Source organism: Apteryx rowi, unplaced genomic scaffold, assembly GCF_003343035.1.
Source record: "Apteryx rowi isolate R43461 unplaced genomic scaffold, aptRow1 scaffold_148, whole genome shotgun sequence".
NCBI classification, from domain to species: Eukaryota; Metazoa; Chordata; class Aves; order Apterygiformes; family Apterygidae; genus Apteryx; species Apteryx rowi.
The window spans coordinates 1,207,487-1,231,800 of NW_020447730.1; the positions used below are offsets into that span (position 1 = coordinate 1,207,487).

At 49.8% G+C, this 24,314-nt stretch overlaps 1 long non-coding RNA gene across 1 annotated transcript; it reads left to right on the forward strand.

Annotated features, from left to right (window-relative positions):
* The first annotated feature begins 372 nt into the window (after positions 1-372).
* LOC112962421 lies at positions 373-12,673 on the forward strand. Its single transcript, XR_003252296.1, has 3 exons — positions 373-494; positions 6,543-6,674; positions 12,398-12,673. It is a non-coding gene; the product is annotated as an uncharacterized LOC112962421 (long non-coding RNA).
* The last annotated feature ends 11,641 nt before the right edge of the window (positions 12,674-24,314 follow it).

The window sequence follows — 24,314 nt, forward strand, 5'->3', positions numbered from 1 at the left end:
ATCGGTTGTTTTTCACTCCATTCATAAAAGCAGTTAGCTGCACTCTACCGGGACAGGCCTGTACGCTTAGCATACTCATTTCTGCCACAAGCAGAAAGCTCTTGACTTATTTTGAGCTGAGTGCCTGCAGATTTCATACCCTCGCAGCCCTAATCTAGCAATAAAGAAAATGGCTTTAAGCCACTTCAGAGTCTAGCGCTCCCATTAGTATTCTCCAGTTACAGAGATCAAAGGGCTGCAAGGGGCAGTGCAACGAGGAGGGCAAGGAGATACAGATAACAGCTTCTCCTCCCCTCTTCGAGGGGTGTTCTTCTCTTTTCTCAGGCAGCAGAGAGCACGTTTTGGGGAGCCGATGCTGYGGCAGCGCGGCTTGGACAGTTCTGCAGCGCGCTGACTCCCCCGTCGCCAGAGTCCAGGCCTTGCATCAGGCAACGTTAACGGCAGGGCTGCGGTGCCTTCGGTTTAGCAATAATTCACAGCTAACCAAAAATCAGGTACTTAATCTGCTACAGCCTGGAACGGCAGGTCTGTATGCGTAACTACCTATATCTGCATGGCCACGGGCAGGAATTCATGTGAAAATTGTTTGCGTAATAGCAATTAGCACTGCAATAGTTTTTGTTAATTTTCTAAAATGGCTTGGGGAAATTAAAACTTTTTTTTTGTTGTTAAGAAACAACACGTTTCACTTTTAAAACCAAAAAGGTTTTAAAAGGTGGAAGGTACTGAGAAGAGGCTGTCTTTAATGACAGGTCACTATATTTTATCCAAACAGAGAAATTTCCTGTAAAACTTTACTTAAAGTAGTCTCTGAAAAAAAGTAAAGAGTTTCCACTACAAAACTCAATGATATAGGGAAAGAAATGGAGGGGGATTGCTGACTTGCTTGAGACCACCAAGAGAAGGTGGTATCATCCATACCCTGGGAGACGGGAGATGCTGGGGTGGTTCAGAAAAGGCTGCGAGGGTGATTTGCGTGCTGGGAAGCAGCCTTTGGAGACAAGGGCTCYGGTATGTTTGTCTTGTAGGAGACAAGATTAGAAGTGGTTTGATCGCTCCCCAGAAATACCTGCAGCAGCAGCAGGTGCCAGATATTGCGGGCTCTCCCTCCAATCGAGTAGGTAAAACGCAATAAGAATCATTTGCTGGAAAGAGAAACAAGAGGAGTTCCCACTGGAAATAAGAATCAAAGGTTAATTAACTACAGGAACATCCTACCGAGGAAGCCATCCCGCTGCTTGGTGGCATGTCCTGGTGTGGAGATACTTGTCTCTTTGCCGATTAGAGAGGAATCTCAGGGCTCCTACCTTAGGTACCCAAACTGCGGGACTGTGACTGTATCCGTGGTTTCTGTCAAAGGACGGTGCCCTAGTTCTGTGTTTCTCAGCCTCTCTTAATGAAAGAGCCACCTCAGCTCTCAGGCAGAAAGCAAAACAAAAAGCAGTTTGTGCAGTTCCACCGCTCTGTTTTTCATTTACAGCCAAATACAAATTAGGCTAAACTTTGAGTGTCTATTTAAAACTTTTATTTCCTCCAATCTGGTCTGCTTCCTTCCTTGGGTGCACGTTCTTTTTTTTAAAATAAGTTCTGCAGTTGTTTCACAGGCTACCTGATAATATGCTCATCAGTCCAGATACAACAGGACTCTGATCTGAACACAGTTTACATCCCCTGTGAAAAAATCACAACACAAAACTTTGGAGCATGTCTCCTGTCCAAAGGACACGGCAGAAGATGTCAACGCACTCTTTGGCCTGTGAATTTGTGGCTCAGCATGCAACTGGTGGCTGTGAAAAATTAGTTGATGGGCCCCGTTTCTGAGGAATGGCCAACAAAGTCACTGTGTCGAGGCTGTAAGGATGCAACCTTTTCCCTCTGACTTGCAGCCACTATGCACGCCAGCTTTGCTTGTCCCCTTTGGATGTCACCAGATCACTGTCACATGGGTGTCCTGCGGGTGGGAGAATGCCCTGGCTGCTCTGAGCCGTTGGCTGCCCACGCTTCCTCCCCTGATGAATCTACGAATTTGGCTTTAAGATTTCAAGAGTTTGAGGTATAACCGGAGCTACTCGGGGCTCCTCGCTTGAGACACAGCTCCTGGCTAGCTGARCTCTCCTTGTCCCCTGCAAGGCAGAGCAAAAGGAGTTCATTTAAACCAGGCAGCTTTACCSGGTGTAGCAGGGTGCTGAGGGAGGTGCGGGGAGAGGTGTGAGGCTGTGTCTCTGCTGTGGGTAACAGCTCCTTGATCTGCTCCTCTGCATCTGCTTGGTGATCAGCCCAGATCACCACAAAATGGTGATGCGCAAAAAATGCAATTCTCTCAACGCTGGAGCTGATTCCTTYTGAGCGTGGAGGGCCTGGAGCTGGAGTAAAGTGAGTCCTGTCCCTGGGCAGTTTAATCTCACCAGCCAGAAACCTRTATAGATTTGCACTTCCTTATGCAACTGTTTGATAATCATGTTGCCATGGCAACGTTTGAATTTTGCAATACATGTGTAATTTCACACATTTACATCAAAAGCAACTGCAGGACATGTGACTGTGCATAACAGACCAAACAGATCTCTCTTCATAAACCCTTTCCATTTTAAAAACTGCATTATTGCACTCACTGGTGTTTTGGGGGTGAGGACTATGGAGCGGGTTTGACAGCCTGGAGGTCGAGTTGCTGAGGTCTTGTGTACACCCAGGCTGAATACCAGGTCCTGAATACCAGGTCCTAGTGTGCGTAATGCAAGGAGAAGGACAGGGAAGGGGAGCGGAGCACAAGGCTCCACTCAGGAATCCGATGTCCACCTCTCTTCCCAGTCTGGTCGCCACATCCCCCTCAGCCCAGTCCTGTTGCATCCTCCTCCCTGGCTCCTTGTCTCCTCCTCCATCCAGCCATCCGCCAGCAGGACTCTTTCGTACCTCACCAGCCACCTTGTCCCAATCCTTTTGCCCTGCTTGCCCCAGGCTACCTGCCCATCTGTCACTTGGGTGCCTTGTCCCACGTTCTCTCCTGTGCTTCCTCCTGATGGCTCTTTGTCCCGCATACACCTTCTCCTAATCCCATGGCCAGCTCTTGTCTCAGTTAAGGCCTCCTTCTCTGCCGCTGGCAGGAGGCAGTGGGCAGGTGAAGGTTGTTTAGAGAGGGGAAGGCAGCAGGAGTAGCAGAGAAGAGGCTACACGCAGGGTGTAACTTCAGCCCGCAGCAGCGGAACGCAGTGGTGGACGGCCGAGTCCCAGTGCACACCCGCTGAGCATTGGGTCTCGAGAGAGTTTTGCACCTGGACTCTCACTCTGCTTCTCCTGAGCTGATTTAAACAGATTTTTCAGGAAGTCAAAACCTGGACAGTTCTGCCTTTGGTTTTTTCTTTTTTCTTTTTTTTTTTGCCTATAGCAACAGCAGCTGGAACATTGTCAGCGCTGGGACACTGCTGCAGCTGGACTCCTCCTTGCTCAGAAGCAAAGAGGTGTTGGAGAGTCTTTAGCACTAACAGAATGTGGGCAAAACAAACATGTCTCCCCCCTTAACCTCAATCTCAGAACATTCTGCTGAAAGGAAATTTGATCTGAGATAACTCACCAACACTAAAAATTTTGGTGTAAGGAACTAGAAAAGAAAAAAATCTTGGCAAAATATAAGGGKTTTTTTTGGTTGTTTATACAATTGGAAAAGTTAAGTAAACCTAATTACTGAGGTTATTGGTTTTAATGAGTCACTACCTTGTTATTATTATTCCTGGTTTCTGTTGCCATATGACTAGAAACTGCAGCTGTGCTATGCAATGAATCCTTAATATTTGCTACTCCAAGATTTAGACACAAGAAAATAGATGGATGCAGGCAAACAAGGAAACTCGGGGAAGGAAATTAATTTTGATCAGCGTGGCGTGTGGCAACCTAAGCATTATGAAGATTTCTGTGGGCAAAGATGAGTTTCCACCAGATCCGAGGAGCTAGCATGGGGCTGCTTTGTGGACATTTCTGAGGAACCCTTCCAAGCATGCTACAGAATTATGGTAGAAAGTACAAGGAGGTTGGCCACAGAGGTTGCCATCACGGGCTGGTTGTCGGTGGGAATTGCCACCGTGAGAGAAGTCACAGGGGCTGGAGAGTGAAGACCTTAGTTTGATATTATGGGAAAGGAAAAGCCAGTGGAGGGATGCAGGGTGGGAAACAAGACAGAAAGGACAGGTTAGGAAAAGAGTCTCTGTTATAGTATCCCAGATGGGTAAGAGCTAAGTATGGTCAGGGACCATGGAAGTAACAGCAAAGGAAGAGGCATGCTAGAGATTTACCTGCAAGTCTGGAGGCTGCAGAATCCACAAGGTTTAACTGCAGCCCAAATGCAGGGATCTGGAAAGAGAGGTGTGAGGTGGAACCGACATCCGGGAGCTGTGTCTGAGTAGCAGATAACACACTCTGTCATTCACTGTGTTTATTATAAGATTTAGGGAGAAGGTTTAGGGGGAAAGGGATATCATATTTGTTCAGGAACAAGGCATTAGACTGGCAAGGCTGGTTTCCAGTGTCAGGGATGCCTGCAGGACTGCTGGTGGAGAGGGGACATATAGGACAGGACTGGAGGAGAGGGACCCCAGACTGGACTCGTGGTGACTCTAGAGAAGGATACAGAAGATGGCTACACCTGGAGGGGCAAGGAGGCAGCTGCAGGTGTCTAGAGTTAGGTGGAAATGCAGGAGGCTATAGCAGGCTCCTGGTGTCAGTGAAAGATGGCAGAGAAAAATGGAGGATAGAAGGAGACTGAGCACAGGAGAAGGGTCAGGCCAGGGTGTAAGAAAGGAAGACCTAGATTTGTGCAAGAAATGTCTGCAAATCTCTCAGGGGATGGAGAAGAAAGAACTGAGAGCGGGAGGGAAGTCAGATGTGGAGGGGGAAAGGCACACTTCCATCTTGTCAGCTCAGGTCTGGTTTAGAGCCCCATCATGGCCAAGAGCTGGAGACATTATTTTATTTTTAATCACACCACAGTTTGCTTCTTCAGCCTTCGCTGGCAGAGCAATGAAATTCCTCTGCTAAAAGAGCAAGCAGCTCCTGATCCCCAAGGTCTGGGTGCTTTACAGCAGTTTGAGAGAGAGGATTTTTGTCCTACATTTTTCATTGAATGAATGATTTGCTTTGAACTGACCTTTCTTTGCTAAGATCCAGAACAAGCCTGCAGGAGGACCTGGGATCCCGCTGGATGATGGTGTGTTTGCATGTGCTAAATATGATCTGCCGTTCCGCCCAGGCCACACCACAAGACTGCAGGATGGAGGCAGGGACATGCTAACATGCAGTTTTTCATTGATTGGCTGCAATTGATCAGTTGTGTAGAAACAAGACAAGTGAAGTTTCCGGTCTCTGGGATGTTGCAGGAGGTGTCAGATTTGCAGCAGCAAGTTGATCGTTTCCAGCTGATTCTGCACTTTCAGTTCTCTCTCTTTAGGATGTTAAAGTCTTTTTTTGAGATAGACAGCTGGCTTCAGAAATGAAGAGAAAGACCCTGCTGGAAGAATGGACTCACACAGTTTCTCTCTTCCTCTCAAGGGCATGTACTGAAAATGCCACGAGAGCAAGCAGAGGAGGGGGATGTGGAGAGCTGAGCTGCCCCGTGAGTGTGAAAGGCACCTCAAGCCGTTGCATTTCCTCCAGCGCAGTTCAGCATGGACTTGCCTTGGCCCCAGGTGACCTTCCCTCCCTCTTGGCTATATGCCTCCTAGAGGACTGAGGGGCAGAAAGGAGGGGAGGGCAAGCTGCCATTAAATACTGTCCTGGAGCTCTTTTTGGCTGATGAGGAACAAGCCCAGTGCCCGAACGACCTTGAAAGACTCCGTGGCCCGGCTTCCCGTTCGTGAGGCACTTCACATCCAAGCAGGGACGCGGCGGCTTCCTCCCAAGCACCCAAGCTCCTGCATGCTCCAGCAGACCAGGGGCGCTGGGGACAGCAGCCAAGCTGCTGCCAAGGCACCGGGCTCCCCTCTGGGAACCGGGAGAGGGCACAACCGCAGGCCATGGCCGCCGTCTGAAGTGAACGACCCAGACACGTCTGCCCAGACACTACACAAAGAGGCAACGCGGTCCCTGCTCCGTTGCTTGCCGGGCTTTGTGGCAGAGGCCCAAGCGGGCACCGCGCGACGTGCAGAGAGCCACAGTGCTCGCAGCTCTTGCCCACTCACAGAAGAAGCCCCTGCTCTCCTCGACACCCAGCACGGCTCGGCGAGACCGGCTGCAAAATAGACTTGTCGACATGGATGCCAAGAGCGCCCAGCCTCTCTGACGTTGCTGCCGACGCTGCCTGATAGCAGGCTGCTCTGCAGGCTAATGCACCTCGCTAACAGGCAAGGAGCATTTCAGATACTTAGGATGCTTAGACCAGGACTGAATAATATATTAGTAGTTGTTGATGTTTTTTTCACTCCGGTCGCCACTTAATTTTTGGATCTCAGCATGCAAAGCCCCCCGTGTGCAGCAATGCTGCAGTGGTTTTCAGGGATAGCTATAGCAAAGTTCAGCTGTGTTTTTCTTCAGGCGTTTATCACTGTTTTCTCTTTCAGCCTGCGCATGTGGGAATTGCTATATGAAACTCCCTCTCCTCCCCGCCAAGGCACGTTGAATCTCTGGCAGCTCACGAGCGGCCGGCAGACCACAAGTTCAGAAACACCCGTCTCGTCCTCTCCTCCTAACAGGTATTTGCTCCATGTCCATAAACACAGGGATCAAGCACAGGAGCCCCCAGCTCATGATGCAGTGATGATCCCAACCAGAAGCTGCTCCCATGCTTAACAATAAGCTGTCTCAAATACCTTGCTGAAATAGATCTGAAAGAACATGTACAGGAGACCTAGTAGGTCACTCAGTTTGCCCCCAGCATTGCACAGGGACAGAGGTCGATTCCCCTTTGTGTGACTGCAAGATTTGCTTCATCTTCCTCCCTTGTAATACTGTATCCTGACACAGAGGTTTCCTTAGGCACTTGCCACTTCTGAGTGTGATTTAGTGCATCATGTTATAAATGAAAGACAATCCTCACAGATGCATTCAATTTCCGCTCAAAATTTTTTTGATTATTTGGAAAGACTTAAAGGGCAGAAATTTACTCGTGACCAGAACAGACTGAAGATCAAGTATAGATAAGAAAACTAGAGAAATCAGGTTTTACATCTGCCAGTCTTTTTCTGGGGGTTGGAATTAATGGGCTTTTCAGGACAAATTTGATCAAAGAAGAACTGGAATATCAACTTTCTAGTGAATGAGACAACACAGCGAAATCTCCATGAGATCCTCCTAAATCCCTCTTTTTTCCCTCTGCTCTTCAAATCAGGCCAATATATAGGGTAGAAAAGGGCAGAAGAATGGGAGAGACAGAGTTGTCTTTGCTTCCCCCTCCCTCCCACAAGCAGGAATGAATGACCCGAAGAGATTTCAAACTCAGGTCAAAGAGAAGCATCTGCCTGGAAGCAGAGCGGCTCCCCTCAAAACACCCCTCCAGCTCTCCCATTTGTGAAGGGAGAGTCTACAGCCATTGCATTGCCTTTAAATTAGGCACAAATAGCACATGCCTGTCACTCACCGCTAGTTGAGAAGTGCATTTAATGTACTTGGTGGTACGTCACATGTGGTTTTATAGATGTTTGGCATCCCGGATTGGGGTCACTGCTTGCACCCGTAGGAATAGACCATCCCTTTTAGCCCAGGAAGTCTTATAGCCATGGCCTGACCTGGGTCTGTGCTCACAGGTCCCACGGGCAAGAAGAGGATGTGCTAGCAGTAAGCTAGGCTTGTATCTCAAGGGCAGGTCCTGTCTGCTCTTCAGGTACTGTTGGATGGCTGAAGTTGATAAATTGGGCCAAGGAAAGCCTTAAATACTCCCTGCTTTCACCGTAGCTTGAACTCCAGGTCAGTGTGAGAGCAGGGTATATGGACCCAGCTGGGACGTGTATGAGACTTCAGCTAGACCCAGGACTCCTAAGATCCCGTCAAATTTTCCTCCATGGCCCTTTGTCCACCACTGAGAGTTTAACTAATTTAGCAAAGTATCTCAGACATGAGCAGCTAGTGCTACTTGAAGGAACTGAACCATGAACGCTGCTTCTGCAGTGCAACCCGCTGCCTGCAAACCAGAAAGAGTTAAAATGCCCTTCCCGGGAGGACTGGTTCCTGCCACGAGAAGAGGAAGGACATATTAATAGACTGACATGTGCATACAAACCAAAGGCCTAAGACTTCCTGTGGAAAGGTGGGCTCTTGTCTGACTTCAGCAAAACTGGCCACGTGAATTAGAGTTTCTACCAGATCAGTGAAACCTGCATGGTTTTAGTGCAGCCCCGAGGACAGGCTGCTCAAACGTGGCACTCGACAGCAGCCACTTTAGGCCAGGAGAGAGAGAGACACTACCTGATACCTGACAGCCCTCCCACCTCCTCCTCTAGAATAAGAAGACCCCTGTGTTAAAAAAAAAAAAAAAAAAAAAGCTGACATGAGATGGTAAATGCTGCTCTGCGATGTTCAAGGAAAACCTGTTTGTGTGGGCTGTGCTGGAAAAATTGCTCAAGAACGGTGCATTCGCATAAAATATGATCTGGCTGCTGTTCAGGTCAATGTTTTCTCGTTGGAGCTTCTGGCTATGTAGCTGCCTCAGTTTATGCGTACTGCCGCTGGGATTGTGCTGGTTTTGCATGTGACATAATCCCCCTTGCTCTGGGACATTGGAAATCTTTGCCTTCACCTACTTTTGGTCTCTGGTGGATCTGGATACTTCTCAGGGCAGCCTGCACTAGCACACAAGTCAGTAAGCAGGGATGTAGAGGAGGGTGACTGCGGTGCGAGCATCCAGCCACGTGGAAAGCCGTGGAGGAACATTCTCATGTGACATGTCTTTTTGAGGAATGTCAAGTGCCCGCTGCTTGATTTAAAGGTGATGTTTGTTGTGCAGGCAGGAGGCCTGGGTATGGCTCTCAGCTCAGTGCAGGCTTCTTGTGCAATTCTGGACTTGTCTGGAAACCGCTGTGTCTCCGTTTTTCTCCCATAATAGCAGGATAGTGGCTCCTTCCTACCCTTTGACTGGTTTGGCTATTTAGACTGAGTTACTTAGGGCATTAGTCCAGGGCAGCAGCCCAGCCCAGATCAGTTTGTGTGGTGGTGCTTAGGCACTTTTAGCACTCTGAATAAGTCACAACAAGAAGGTGGGAGGTTGTCAGAGCTCAAATGCTACACTCACTTCAATAACAGCTTATACATCGGTTTCTTAGCCCTGCCAAGCCAAGCAGTGACCATGCTTCAGAGGTGGACGAAGCAGTTCCTGGAGATCCAGGTCATTAATCAGTGTGACGTGCTCAAGGAAAGAAATGGCAGGAATGCCCAGTTGTTAGCGAGAGCCTCCTACCAAGCCCTGCTTGACAAATTATCAACGAGCGCGATGCCGTGTAGTGACAGCCCTCACTCTGTCTCAGTTTCCACCCCAGATGAAGAAGTAAAAGTCAACTGGAAGATCCCTTGCAAGCCGAAGAGCTGCAAGTTTTCCCCCACGAATAGTCCTTGCTCTCCCCTGCCAGACCTCCAGCCTGTCAGACAACAACAACAACGTTGTTCTACAAACTGTTCCTATAATCGTAAAGATTAGAAACACCAGAACCGCTGCTACCAAAGCCTGCGGCATTCAACCCCTGCGGTTTCACAGTGTTAGCTTTAATAGGCATATTTTAATATGGTTGCTCACTACAGAGGACCCTTTGTCCTCAACGGTATTTAAAAAAAAATACAGACCATAAATTTAGTGGAGAAAATCCAGTGAAAGAAAACAAAGTAGCAATCCAATGGCAGAGGGCTACTTCTTCGGTGGAAATGCTCTTGGACTGCCGAATACGTTGGTTGTAGTCGGTCATGAACCAGCCATTGGGAATTTAGAGCAGGCTAAAGTTACARGGAGCATTGTGTTTTATATCCCTTGCACTGCTGCATTTAAAAATAAGTCTTCAGACTGACTGCTCTTTTGCTTCCAGAAGGAGAGCTAAAGCGGAGTTTGCAATGTCAAGTTTAATAGAGAAGTAGGGAATGAGCAAAGATAGCTTTTCTTGCAAGCATGCAAAAATCACTCATCTGTGGCTTTGCATGCTCATTTGCAAGGACAGAGACTGTTGAGCTGGTGAGAGGACCGGTTCCCTGAAGTCACATGACTGGGCGTGCATGTACTTATGTATCCTCACCCCCTCCACATCCAGAAACAGCTAGATGGTCCAGCACACCCAAATGCTGTCTTTTCCTTTCAATCTCTGATCCCCTCCTCTCCTGGAGGATTCACTGCTATTCGCCCTCATTTCCGATCTCCAGTCTTTCCGAATCAACACTGCCAGCTCACCCTCCTTGGCATTTTCACTATGTACCCCAGCCGGGGTTGGGTGTCAGCTCGAAGCTCCCATCCCTGCTGCCAGAGCCCATTTCCCATGTGGCGGGTTCACTCCCTGACCTGTCTCCTTGCCCACCTCCAGCTGGCTCAGCCCGTGGCACCAGCACCAGTCCCACGTTCCCCTAGGTTCCTGCTCTCAGGCTCCTTTTTGGGTCATTTCACCACAGTTTGGTCAGCAAGTCCTCTCACTCCCCAGAGATCAGACCCCAAAACTCATCGTGGAGAGAACTCATCATTTCTCCAATGCTTTTGTGTTTATCCCAATGAACCAGAGTGGGAACACCGAAGCATGCACCAGGAAAAATGGAGAGGAGGGGAGGCAGGGACCCCGTGGCTGTCCCGGCCCTGGAGCATGCAACAACTGCTTAGGAGTGCTCCCTCCGTACCCGCAGGAGGGTCCCTTGGCAGCGTGGGGCTTTTGGTGCCAGCTCTTTAGAAACAGGGACCAGTCTGAGCTACGAGACACCCAAGACTCTGTGAGCACCAAAAGCAGCAAAAACAGCCCTTGCATTAAAACCAGTTGGGCTTCTCCTTTCAAAAGCACGGCCCGGCACGATGCCAGGCACCACAGCTACAGTAACACCATCTCACTGGCTTGGCTGCCCAGACACAGGGTCTGGCAGGGAGCAGGTCCCACCTCCATCCCATCCGTTCCTCCTCCCCTGAGCACAGATACACACACACACGGAAAACAAGTGTGTGAAAAAAACCTTCCCTGCGATGGCACGTTTCCTCTGAGAGCAGTTTTGCTTGCGCAAAAAGCATTTCTGGAAAGGCCTGGCATTCAGACAACAGTCAACACAGCTGGTTGCAGTAATGTCCAACATTGCGGCATCTGGGCTTTGCAAAACAGGCTCTATCTTGGAAAATCTTTGTTATGAAGATAAGGTGAGCCCTTTAAAAAGAGGTGTCTCCCCTCCTGTTTCATAAGCTAAATGGCTCCCATCAGTGTTCCCTTGCCTTGAGCTTTTTATATAATTTAAGAACACTCAGCCTGGCCTGGTAATTCTGCATCTTAACCAGCCTCCTGGGCTGCCTCTTCTAACTGCCAGCAAAGCCCCTAGCACCGAATTAACCTGACCAAAACTGAACTGCAGCAGACTCCACGCAATTGCCCTTCCCACTGCAAACAGTAGATTTAAAAGTGGACATTTCCTGCAGTGGCCAGATCTGCAGGATTCATTATTCTTAAACTGGGGAGTTGCTGCAGGATCTTTATTCTCAGATGCCACCTTTAATCTCAGATACCTCCCTTAGCAGCACCCAGCAGATGCAGCAATCCCACAACGTGCCCTCTTTCCGCTTTGTCCCGGGCAAGCAATGCAAGGCACTCCCGAGAGAGCCGGCAGAGCAGGGGTGTTTTTTGGCAGCTGCTCAGCAAGAGCTGCATCCTCCCTTGGAGAGGAGCATGCAACCTCCGCCTGCACTGGTGGGTGCCGAGAACTCACACAGGCGGCAGCATGGATCCCTTTGAGCAGGTTAGCTACGATTTATTTTTCTATGATTTGCAGACCCCAGCTGGCAGATCTAAGCTGCTCTCCGCAATGCCGAAACGGAGGTGCCTGCGTGACACGGAGGCACCCAGACCCCGGCTTGCCAGCCGACATGTCAAAGCAACGTTGCAGTTAGCAAATACACTGACAAACAAACCAGCAAAGCAGCCAGCCCACATGTCGGTGCAAACAGCTCTTTCTGCTGCGCGGGGTATCGCTGCTGTACGGGCAGGCTGCTAAAGCCTCTGTCACTGCTCTTGGCTTCACGCAGCCCCATCGGATTCACTTCGCTGTTGCTAGCTAGCGCTTTCTAGCGCTGTTTAAAATAGAATCAGGAATGTTCCCTGCCGATTTCCCCAGCAGCGCTTGCTGAGCTGTGCCAGGCGCCGCGGCTCCCATTCCTGCAACCTGCCTTGATACGGCACGTTAAAAACATTTGCTTGCTTTCTCCCTCCACGCATACGTTTTTGGGGGCTGAAGGGGGGAGCAAGCCCTGACGGCGTTTCTCTCCCAGCTAACAGCGACTCCCGACCTGAGCAAATTCTGCCATGGCCGAAAGCAGAGGATGTTTGCAGTGCAGGGAGCTGATCTGCTGACTTACCCTTCATCTCTCGCAAGAACGCCAGGTGAGGAAGCCAGTCTCGCGCTCAGGGGATGAAGCCCAAGGAGCCCGGCAGCAGCCACTGCGGAGCTTGCTCAGAAGTTCACTCCCTCTGTCACAGTGTATGCAGCTTGCCAGGTATAGCCTCGATGAGAACACCCTGTGCTTTTCCCAAGATGAATGAGATCAGCACATATTCAGGCAAGAAGGAAAAAAAAAAAAAAAAAACCCTCTCCTAATATATGTGATGGTTTATGACCCAGAGGTAAAGTGTTAGACTGCAAGTTCCTCTGCTTTATGACTCCGGATTTTCTAGGGCAGATTTCATAGGGGGAGGAAGTTTCCCTGCTCGCTTCGATGTTGTTAGACGCATGTTAAAAAGCAAGCAAATGGTATATCCACAGGGGAGACAGGAAGCCTGCCCTCAGCAGCTTGCAGATGGAGGGCAGGCGAAGGGTACCACTGCAAGCAGCAGAGATGCCTTAACACCGCGCATGCTGATGCTTTTGAGTCAAGCCAGTGCCTCGCTGCTACAGATACCACCTGGCTTGAGCAGAGGGATCCTGACTCCACCGGTCCTGGATTTTCTGTGCAAGGTTGTTCAGATTAACTCTCTTCTGGCTGGCTGCTTCACGAGTGCCTGGCTCTGCAGGGCACCTTTCTGCTGTCAGGTGCTTTGTGTCAAGCATTTCTCCAGCCTCACCACTTGCTCTTCCCTGGGGTGTCACTGCACCGAGGCCCTGGGGTGAGAGAGAGGCAGGCAAAGGGCATGAGCTGCTCTAGGCACTTGGACTTTGATCTCTGAAACCTTTTGGTGGCAGGAAGTCAAACAGTGTCACATACATCTGGGGTCTCTGTCCTCATGTTGGGGGTATCCTGTACTTCCAAGAGGACCGCGATGTGGCTGGGAGGTTTAATGTCTGCTTTGACTTTAGCTAACGGATGAGAATACATGGGGCACTAGGACTTCGCCTTTTCCTTTACCCTTGGCTGGATGAAAATTAATGAGTTGGAGGAAAGAGGGAAAAGTCAAATGATTTGCTCAAGGTCAGGCACCAAGTCCTATAGGACAGGGAACCAGGCTCAGATCTCCACATCTCTATCCATAGCTTTTGCCGCAGGAGGTTTTCAAACCTCCTCCCTTTCCCTCTGCTTAAGCACGTGGTTGGGAGTCACCTACATACTGGCCTCTGCCACTGGCTCTCTGCATAACCTTGGATAAGTCCCTGCATCTTCCCACCCTGCTCATCTGCTCATCCACACAGGGAGCAGGTTCCCTGCCTCCTGCGCCTGGCCTCATTCGCTACTGAAAGTGGAGACTGGGATGTGGGTTTTTATATAGCTGGGACAGCGTGTGCAAATACGCTTAATATAGTGGGCTCTCGGTACAGTTTGGCTCTCTCCAGGTGGCAATTAAAGGATGATGAAGTACAGCAGCTTGCTGTGCTCTTGGGTCACTGTCCTGAATGCCATGTTTGTTCTCCCATGTCAGCAGAGCTTGTGACTCGCTGCCAGCAGGACCCCAGGAGAAGGTTTCCCCATTTGTGCTCATGGCAGGTAATTGCTTGCAGGTGTTGGTAGTTCAGCAGCTCCTGCCCTCCCAGCTGATCATCGTCCTGGCCTCCAGGAGTGTGGGCTAATTGTCCTCAAAACTCACCCGAGACTCCTTCTGCAGAAAATGGCACCTCTGTGCACCTGGTTGGTAGCTGGAGAAGGGGGGCAGAGCTGGGGAAGGAAGCAACCATGCAGGACTGGTGAAACTAAAGGAGAAGAGGCTGTTTGAGAGCAAGCATGGCCAAGAGTCCTGAGCTATGGACATGGTCTCTATTCCATGCCCAAACTGAGGAGATGTCTAATAACCTGGGCAACAGCATGCCCTGACTCCTTCTGGGCCTGGTGACCTCTGAAGTCCTTRCAGATCCTGCAATGCAGAGGGGCAGTGCCATGGCGGTCCCTTGGACAGGCATGTGGGCAAGGGGAATGGTGGATCCCCCCCATCATCTCCATAGACCTGCCTCTGCCTTTGGCCTGTAAGGCAGCCAGGGGCATGTTCTGTAGCTACACGCAAGACTGAACTAACCTACCTCAGATAGATGTTTGGATTAATTAGTCAATACATGCTAAGTGCTGCAAAGATTTAAGGCCCTGCTTAATTGTTAAGTAATTCAATCATCAGTGGCTGCGTGGGTTGCCTGAGGCAGATAGTGGATGAATCAGCCAGTTTCTGGCAAGTGCAAGGTACTGAGGGAGAAAACTTTCCAAGGCTGGGTGACAAGACGCTGGGTTTGCTGGGGGACAGCTGCAATTACCAAGGCCATTAGGACTGGGAAAATTTAGAAATACTTAAAAGAGGTCAAATCCTGGGCAGATCAGTCTGCTTGGTGAGGAGCAGGGCTCTCGGACTAGAGATGGAAGGAAGAAAGGGGAAAGCAATGAACTCATAACAGAAAGAGCTTAAAAGGCCACCAGGAACTTCTTTGGGCTCCTCAGGACTATTACGTCCAGTTATGGGGATGAACTGAAACGCTTTAGGGGATATGTGACCAATTCAGGTAAAGGGGTAGCATTCACGTGCCAGGGACCGGCCTGTGCTCACAGCAGGGACTGGCCCTGTGTTATAGGCTTGGATGTACCACCAAGCTGCTGACCGGAGTCTAACTCAAGTGGCTCATTTCAGGGAGGTTGCATGTGCCAGCACCCTCCAGGTCAGTTCTCTGTGCACAGAGATATAAACCGAAAGGCCAAGGGGCTCCCAGTGGGGACATCAGTTCAGTATGGTCCATCTACAAGCCTGAGACAGGCCACAGCTCTTCTCCTGCCACCACATACCACGTCCCATCACTCAGGGGTGGGTTTCAGACCTGCATCCGTGCCCTTGTTTCTGTGCTAGCTAACTCCTTGTTTCACAGTCCCTCCATTTGCTCCTGCCTTCCTGGCTGAGCTCTGCCCCCTGCTTCTCTCCATGTGGGATCTACCCAGGTAGGCCACCTACTCTGCCCCTGGAGATCTCTGCTCAGGGCAGAGCTGGACCCCAGCACTCAGAAATGACCTTCTCAGAGTCAGCTAAGATYTTCTCCACCTTCCTAGGAATAAGTGATTCCCTTCAAGGTGAAAGTCACTGATAGTAAGGCTTTAACCCCAGGGCTGGCTCTTGTCCAGAGGTGGCTTCCAGCCCTCTATGACCATGGTAAGAGTATGCTCTTCCAGAGAGGTAAGATGGGACTCCTCCCTGCTATGCTTCATCCATGGACATTTTCCCAGGGCTTTACCTGAGGATAGATCTGGGAAAGACCTACCTGGCTGGTGTCTGCCTGGCTGCAAAAATCCCTCTGAGCTCTGCCCTGGTGAAACGCTCCCATTTCAGGAAAGGCACGAGTGGGCTGGAACGGCCTGTACTGTTGCGACAGAGCTGCTTGTCTAAGCTGAACCTCCCTAACAGGGTTGTGATGGTTACACGTGGCTCACGTGGGATCGGATGTGAGCTCTAGAAGGAGACGCAGTCAAACACTAGCCTCGAGAAGGGCCAGCGGGAAAGCACGGAGGCTTCTGAGGTGTGCCACAGTCATGCTCAGTAACTCACCAGTGGCGTAAGCATTCCCCTGGACTCCTGCACCAAGGATAATCCTATCCTTGCCCTACAGCTCGCCTTCCAGAGCAGCACTACAAGAAAAAAGCATCCTGGATTAGTTGCTTGGGTCTCTGATTAGACCTGCCCTAGTCTTGGAGAAGTCAGCATCACGAGCAGACAGCCCACTGGCCCCAGCACCAGCTGCGGGGCTCAGCATATGTTTGTAAGGCATCCCCTGACCCCAGCCATCGCCCACGTCCTCACAGCCTGCTTTAATCCCTTTTTAATTAACTGCGGAGGGGTGTGATAGTATCAAGAGGGTGGGAGGGGGTGGCCTGCGGTGTTTTGGGCTTGGTGTGTGTGCCAGCCAGCTGGGTTTGTTACGAGCCTGTCAGATCTCACACGCTAGCTTTCCCTCTCCTGATCCTCTCTAGATATGGCTGCAACTCAGGCATTTATGTGGATCATCCCTGTGGCTTTTCCATTGCTCTGGGGTCCTGTGATGTCCCACCTGGCAGGAGCTGGCRTATCTTAGACGTCCATGAAATGAAAGGTGAGGTGCTTCCTCGGAGAGTGCTAAACACCAGGGAGGGAGCTTGACTTAGACCAGAAAACAGCATTGGTGAGATACCCTGAGCAGAGATAAAGTGACTGCAGACTTGTACAAGAAGGAAGTCAGGGGTAAGATCTCTGGCTGTTTGAGCAGCAATGTTGTGAAAAAGGCTGTTAGTGACATTTGGGTTTATCAGAGCTTGAAGAGTTTCTCCCAAGGACTCAATGACCCAGTTGCCCAGAGTCTGGACCCGAAGACAAGGCAGACCCAGGTTTCCCCCCCACCACATACATTTAACATATGTAACTTGGTGAGGGGAGTTGCAGATGTCCAAAGTGTCCCAAGGGAGCAAATGTTCCTGGGGAGAACAAGCCGCAAGCTGGCCTCAAACACAGGCAATGAAAATGCCTGTCTCCAGGCTGAAAACAGTCTCTCACTGGAGGGATGAGATGCTCTGGAGACTGATTACGTCCCTCTACCCATAAGCCAGAAAGAAGGCAGGAGGATCCCGGGCTGCTGGTGCTAGYAGGGTTACTGAGAATGTGTGCGCTTGGGGTTTTTGGAGGCTCTCACAGTGCAAGATATTGAGCTCTAATAAAAATACACCCAGGTTTTWGCATCCATAGGACCCACATGTCCATCTTTCACCACCACTATGTATTTCTTTCAGAGAAACCTGCCAGGCAGAGGCAGGATGCTGGTCTGGCCTTTCCCAGCCCTGGGGTGATTCTCCTGTTGTTTGTAGATCTGRGAGGATCTTGTAATGTGAGTGATCAGTGTGGCTTTGAAGGGAATTGAGGGGACAAAACATGGCTCTTCTCAGCCATGGGGAACTACCAGGCACAGCTGTGCAGCATGTAGTCCAGAGCCATGGTGACACGCAGAAAAGGAGGAGCTGAACTGGATGGAGAAGGAGCTGAATTGATATAATTACTGCTCAAAGGGAAGTTGTGGGTTTGACAGAAGTGATCAGTGCTGCTCTGGGTTTTGCAAGAGGGCAGATTGCTTAGTGCTGTATGCTCCACGTGTCTTAAATCCCATGACTCTGTGAAACAGCAGCTGGTCACTGTTCCTGGCTTGTCAGGGTTACTTGAGAAGCCTTTTGGGTTCATTGCATGGAGAACCGAGCGCTCTGCAATGTTGCTTAGAAAATGTCTGCTTGCTATGCAAATAAATATGCAGAGAATTTGGTGGAGCTGAATTTGATGAAGATGATGGAGCTGTCCTTCCCTTTGCAAAACCCTGACTTTGAGCTGGCCACAAACTGCTGAGCAAGAGGAATGCTTGAAAGGAGGCRACCCGTTGATCTGGAATGGCTTTGTCTGTAACACACACATTTTCCTGCAAAAAAAGCTTCCTGCTGCTCTGGTAAAGTGCCATCTTGGGGTCTTGCATTTAATTCACCTCAGTGTTTCCCAGATCCCATTCCCTAGCTGAGCCTGTGAGACTGCTGGGCCCAGGACACAGTAGTCAAACTACACTCCCTGTTTCTCCTGTCACTACAGCCAGTCACAGCAGGAGTCCATGGACCAAACTTTGCTCTCTGATACMGTCATCTAAACTTGGCGACCTCCAGACATACCTGTTGTCTCTGAATGGAGGGGATGAACTCCGCCACTGGGATTTTGGAGTAAGCAGTGGTGTTCCCGGACCTCCCAAGTCTCCTTGGCATCAAGGCTGTTGGCCATGTGAAGGGAATAACTGGATCATGGGACAGGACTCTCTGCCTCTGAAGGCAAGGCCCTGTCTCTTTCTTGCTGTGAGACATCAGGTCTCAGCCCCAGCAGAAGATAATAGAAAAGATAAATGAGCCACAAGCTCAACTTTTGTGACTGGACAGGTCTATGCTCAGAAATATTGTGAATCTTAGTTCTGCTGCCTTGCGCTCCCCATTTGCCTTCCATTTGCACCCGTCCTACATTTCCAGCAGAGCTTTTCTTCTGCTGAGGTGCCCAAGACCTCTTCATCTGCACTCACACATGCATGCACAGAGCAAAGCCAGGCCAGGCAGAAATGCCAGAGAGGTGCTTGGTGAGGTGAATTTGGTTTTTGGGAAGCCAATGCTTAATCCTAATCACCCCAGAAATTTTCACGCTTTGCAATGCCATAGCAACTGCTCCCATGCTAACTAGCAAACCATGGCCAGGCACCATGGTGCACTGCAAAAATTCTTTTCCTCCTAAAAGCCAGAACCTGATTTACTGCAGAAGTCTGTGGAGCAATCCGGCTGCACTGCCGTGCCTGGTGAATGGACTTGGGCTGAGACACCAGGAAGCCGTTCTGCCTGGTGGTTGTTTCCAAGGGCAAAGCGAACGTGCACAAGAGACGGATGCATTCTGGCCTGTTGCATAAATTTGCCTTGACGTCTCATACTGTTGTCCTCTGTCGAAGCTGGGAAGCTTGGCAATAGCAGGAGCTTTGCCTCGGCAGCGACACTGGGATGGAAACAGACTGCACACGGCTCAGTTAGCCCAGCAGATAACTTGTGGGGAAGATTTCAGAGCTGTTTGAAAGAGCGGCCAGATGAAGGTCTGCTCAGCTGCTGAGATGCCATCAGCCTGGCAGCCTTCATTTTAATTATTTTAAAGGACAAGATTTAAAAAAATCCTGTGGATTAGGGCCTCATAAAGCTTCCCTCTGTGAGTACAGTTATGTTGCAGTTTGGGCTTTTGTTGTTGGGTTGCTTTTTTTTGCAACATCTGCCTGTTCTGAGGGTGGCATCAACTCAAATGCTGTTCGCTGAATTCAGCTTTTAGCTGGAAGCAAGTGCATTCATTTATCCCCTTTTCCCAGCTGTAAACAGATGTGTGTTGTTCTTCTGTAGCTGCGTTACTGCTTTTTGTATCATTGCTCTTCGTCTCCTAGCACTTATCTCTTGGCATACCCCTGCCCTGCAGCCATGCTGGACGGCAACCCAGAGAAAAGCATCAGAGACCTGTTGCATGCACATTATGGGGGCTCGGTCATCAGTGCTGGGGGGTTCACCTGAGAGCAAAGCAGATTTCTGCAGGCACTGGGCTGTGTGTGAGATCAGAGCTAATTCAGGGCCAACCTGCTTCTTTCCTGGYGACAAATGCATTGCATATTTATTTTACAAGCAATAAAGAGGTAGTGAGTCAGGAGAAATGCAGGCTGTCTGGCTGCTGATTTTCTGCATGCAGGGTGGACATCACCCACGGGGCTCATTAAAACCACAGTGTTTGCCACCATGACAGTGTTGGCCTGGGGGAATAGCCACAGCTYTCTTGGGAGGCAGCATGGAGCTGAGCAGCATGTGGTCTCCTTAGGCCATGGCTATAGGAGGGACTAGAGCAAGGAGAAACATGAAGGGGTTTCAACTGGAGAGGAGATCAGGACAAGGTGGGAAGAAGCGAAGGTCTGCATAGTATACGACATCTCCATAGACCCAGCCGTCCTGATATACCCAACCYTGTGTGTGCAGAAATGACCAGCTTGACCACACTTGGTCTGTCCAGTGCTTCCTACAAGCCCCAAAGTGACGGTGCTTGTCTTGGATCCTGGTCTGTGCACACACACCAAGATGGACCAGGTGGGACAGAGTYCCCCAGCTGCAAAGTGCCTAGCAGCTTAGACTGGGCATCCAGGCATCAGGAGATGCTCAGAGAATACAGGGAATCCTCAGTGTTTGTCTGGAGAAAATTTCCATGTGAAAGAGTGGAAAACCCAGAGAGATCATACCTTAAATGAATGGGTTATCCCCACCAGAGGCAGACTTCAGGTCCTGGCTTGGCTTAATGTTTTCAGACCAGTGTAGCTCTTGGCTGGCCACCCGCAGAAGAAATGCTGCTGCATTGCACAGCATAGGGCGAGTGGAAGCCAAGCTGAACTGCAACCTGTTGCAGTGTCACTGCAGCACGCATCACTGCTGTGGTTGTCTGTCACCACCTTTGATTCCCCCCACAGTCTCAGACAGAGGGAYACAGTGCCACTTGATTTAGCCCAAGTACAGTCTGAGGATGGGTGCTAGAGCTGGGGGAKCTTTCATGGTTAGAGCTGATGGCCAAGTCAGCCTTGGGGACGAGGACTCTTCCCAGCTTGTCCAGAGTGGTGCTAATGGGCATGAATGCAAGGAAAACTCCCTGAGAAAGAGAAGAGCTTTGTAGAGCCCTGATGTTTCCCATGAAAAGGTTCCCTCTGTCCTGGGTGGAGAAGCCGTGCTCTGGGACCTTGGTCTGCAAGGGACGCCACAGTGGAGGAGGCAAAGAGAAGTAAAGGGATCCTGGCAGGGCTTGAAAACACCACGAGGGAGAATTACATTTGCTCAATGAGAAGGAAGAGCTGGCAAGGGACCTTTCCCCTCTCCTAGCATCTGTCCAGCACTGAGCAAACAACAACTAATCTTCCTGACACTTCTGTAAGACAAGGAAGCATTACGCTGCCATAATGATAAGTGCATTGTAAACCACAGCTCCAGTGACGCATGCTGCACAAAACAACCGTTCAGGCAGCCTCAGCCTTGAAATCTGCAAATGTGGCCCGTCAGGAGCAGGGCCGAGCCAYGTTTCCCTCAGCAGGTCGGGGGCAGGCTTCAGAAGGGAACCCAGGCGTCCTGTCTCACAGCCTCCTGCTCTCGCTTCTGAACTATGCTGAGTTCAGTCTGCTGGGGGAATAACAAGCCAACAGAGGCTGTAGGGGCGAGGAAGTAATTAAAAGCTGACCTGGTCTCCTGCTTTGGATTGAGCAAAAAAATYGTATTTGCTTAATGATTTAAAAGCAACCTTTCATCTGTAAATCTGCAGGAACCATCTATTGTTTATTTCTCTTAGATTTGCTTCTAATCAGTTTTGCTCAGCAGACATAAAGACATGGGAACCAATTTATCAGGTAGAGCCAAGTAGACACTCAAATCAAAGTGGAACGGGGAACGTTACTTCCTATCAACAAATACTTAAAGCTTTGCCATCGAAGATGTAAGAGCTTCTTCTTGCTGCTCACACAGTCAGACATTTGGCAAGCAGTGAGAGGAATCGGTAGGCTCTTTCTCAGATGAGATTTTCACAGGACTGGTGCTTGGAGGGAGAGGACTATCAAGATCTTCTGAGATGACTTTGATTCATCCACCCCTGAAATGAATGGGAGCCAGCATCTCCCCACAAGGAGCATACGTGTGCCTTGCACAACTCCTGCATAGGCAGCAGGTTGAGGGGAGTGAGGAATTCCCTCCATATGGAGCACTATGTTCAGTTTTGGGTCCCCCAGTATAAGAGAGAGATCAACAAACTGGACCACATCCAGTGGTTGACATAGATGTGGTCATGACATATGAGGAAAGGCTGAGGGAGCTGGGTTTGTCCAACCTGTAAATGAGGATGCTCAAGGGTATCTAACTGCTGTTTTGTGCTACTTAATGGAGGACTATGGAGAAGACAGCCAGACTCTTCTCCAACTTGCACACTGAAAGAATGAGGCAATACACACAMATTGCGGCCGTAGGAAATAACATTGCAATGTTCAACAACGCACAATGTGAGACCTTATAGGATGGGAGGGTGATTTAATTTCAAAACAAAACTGAAACAAAACTGTTGTCACTCATTGCACTCACATCCTCATGCTTACAAGCACCAAGATGTGTGTGCCCTCCACTTAGGCACCAAGATGGTTGTATCCAAGCTGTCTGTCCAGGATTCCTTGCAATGTCAAATGAGTCCTCCTCATGTCTCCTGGGCTCCTACTCAGTGGGTGACAATTTGTGTGTTTTAGATGCCGTTTTTTTTGCCCCCTGGAGGAGCTGCCAGTGGTGTCTCTCTCCATCCTGTCACACCTTTGTGAGTCCCAGCCTGGTTGTCCTGAGACGGTGCATGTAGATGTACTGGGATCTTGTTGACTTGCTCATCTAGGGGCCACTGATGTGTGCCAATAGTGTAGCCCTTCTCCTGCCAGCTGTTCCTTCTGGTGCTTCTGCACAACATCCCCATTTACACCAATCTTAACATTTTTGTTACAATTCCCTGTACAACCAAGGAAATTCTGACCAGACGGAAGGAAACACTATGAGACTGGTTAAGYAGTGAGACAGGTGTGCAGGGAGGCTGGGTATCTCCATTCCTGGAGATGCACAAAACTCTGGATAAGATCCTGATCTAACTTTGAAGATAACCCTTCTTTAAGCTGGGGACTGGACTAGGGGTGTCCAGAGGTCCCTTCCAACCTAAACTATTCTGTGGCTCTGAGATAGCATGGGAAGGAGAAGGTGATCTTTGTTTTGACAATAAGAGAAGAAAGACATGGGGAAAACAATGACTTTAGTGTCCTTCATTAACCTTACTGATTTACTCTGAATCATCATCAGCTGGTTTACTCATTGCTACTAACTACTGGCTGCAGGAGAAACCGTGCACTTTCCCTCTTTGAAGGTCACAAGGAAAGACTTGTGATGGGTAATGCACATACCCTGCCTCCCTCTCCTGTCTCTGTTGGAAGATTTCAGAGCCCAATATGAAGACAGATCTGTATCTTTGTTTCACCAGAACTGGAGGCACGAAAGGATGGGCAGTTTGCCCAGCTCTGCAGTGATTCACTGGCAGAAGATGGACTCCTGTCTCCCAGCCTCCTTGGTCTCCTCTKATAGTCCTCTGGCAGACCACAGACATGTTATGGTTGTGCTGTGGAGCTCTCCAGGCTCTTCTTCTGTCCCAAACCTCTAYGTGTTCACCAAAGTCTTGCTCAAGGCCTCAGAGCAGGTCCCAGTCCTGGCTGCAGGTAGGCAGAGATGGTTGCTACCTGATGGGAATGCCCCCATCTCCTGTCCATCTCCATGACCTTGTGTGTGCTTAAGGGCAGCGGGAGGTCCTCCAGCTTTTCTRCAGTGGCCAATCCTCTCCCCTGGTGTTACAGAGGGGGCAGAGGGGCTGTCACACCATGCCACTTTGCTCACACCCTTTGATCCCAAACATATCACTCTCCTTTTCTCACCTGCCTATTTCTACAGTGTGTGTAGGAACACACACTTTTTTTTTCTCTTTGAACATCTAATAGCCCTGGGTTGGGGGAGATCTACATCACTGGGCAGGGCGAGGGGAACAGCTAAGCCCAGTGATTGCAYGAGGGGATTTCCTAGCCACTTAGGAAACCTGTCTGAAGAACAAACACAAGCAAAAATACCCTCTTCTTGAAATCAACTTCCTCAAAGAGCTTAGGGATCTGGTAGCTGTGCAGGAAGGACCCTACCCCAACTCAGCAGCATCTCAGGTTTCCTCAGACACCCTCCCAGCCTGCCCTGCAGCCCCCTCTGAGTCATCAGTTTGCAGCAGCAAATTATCCCCCACCTGCCTCAGAAAGCTTTAGTCATCCACCCAGCTGCTGAACAACCCTCTCATCTGAATTCCCCTGAAGGCCCAAGAGGAGTCTCTGCTTATCTAGCACTCATTTGACCGGATAATTTGAAGGCATTTTACAAACTCTGTGGAAGTGACCTGCTCGAAGTCAGTTCAGCTTTTCAATCCCCTTGGCTGCAACATCAGCAGTTTTCCTTATATATTTCCCTCTGCCTGGTGCAAGCTCTGACATGTCTACTGTCACGGCATCGTGTTTGCCCCACTGAGACTCAGCGGATTGGAGAGGTGCCCCCTGATTCGCACCATAATCCATGTTTTACCTTCCCCTGGCCCATGGTAATTTGATTGCAGGCAATCATTTGCAAAGACTAATTGAATTTAAAGGCCTTGTCTCCTTTTTTTTTTCATCCC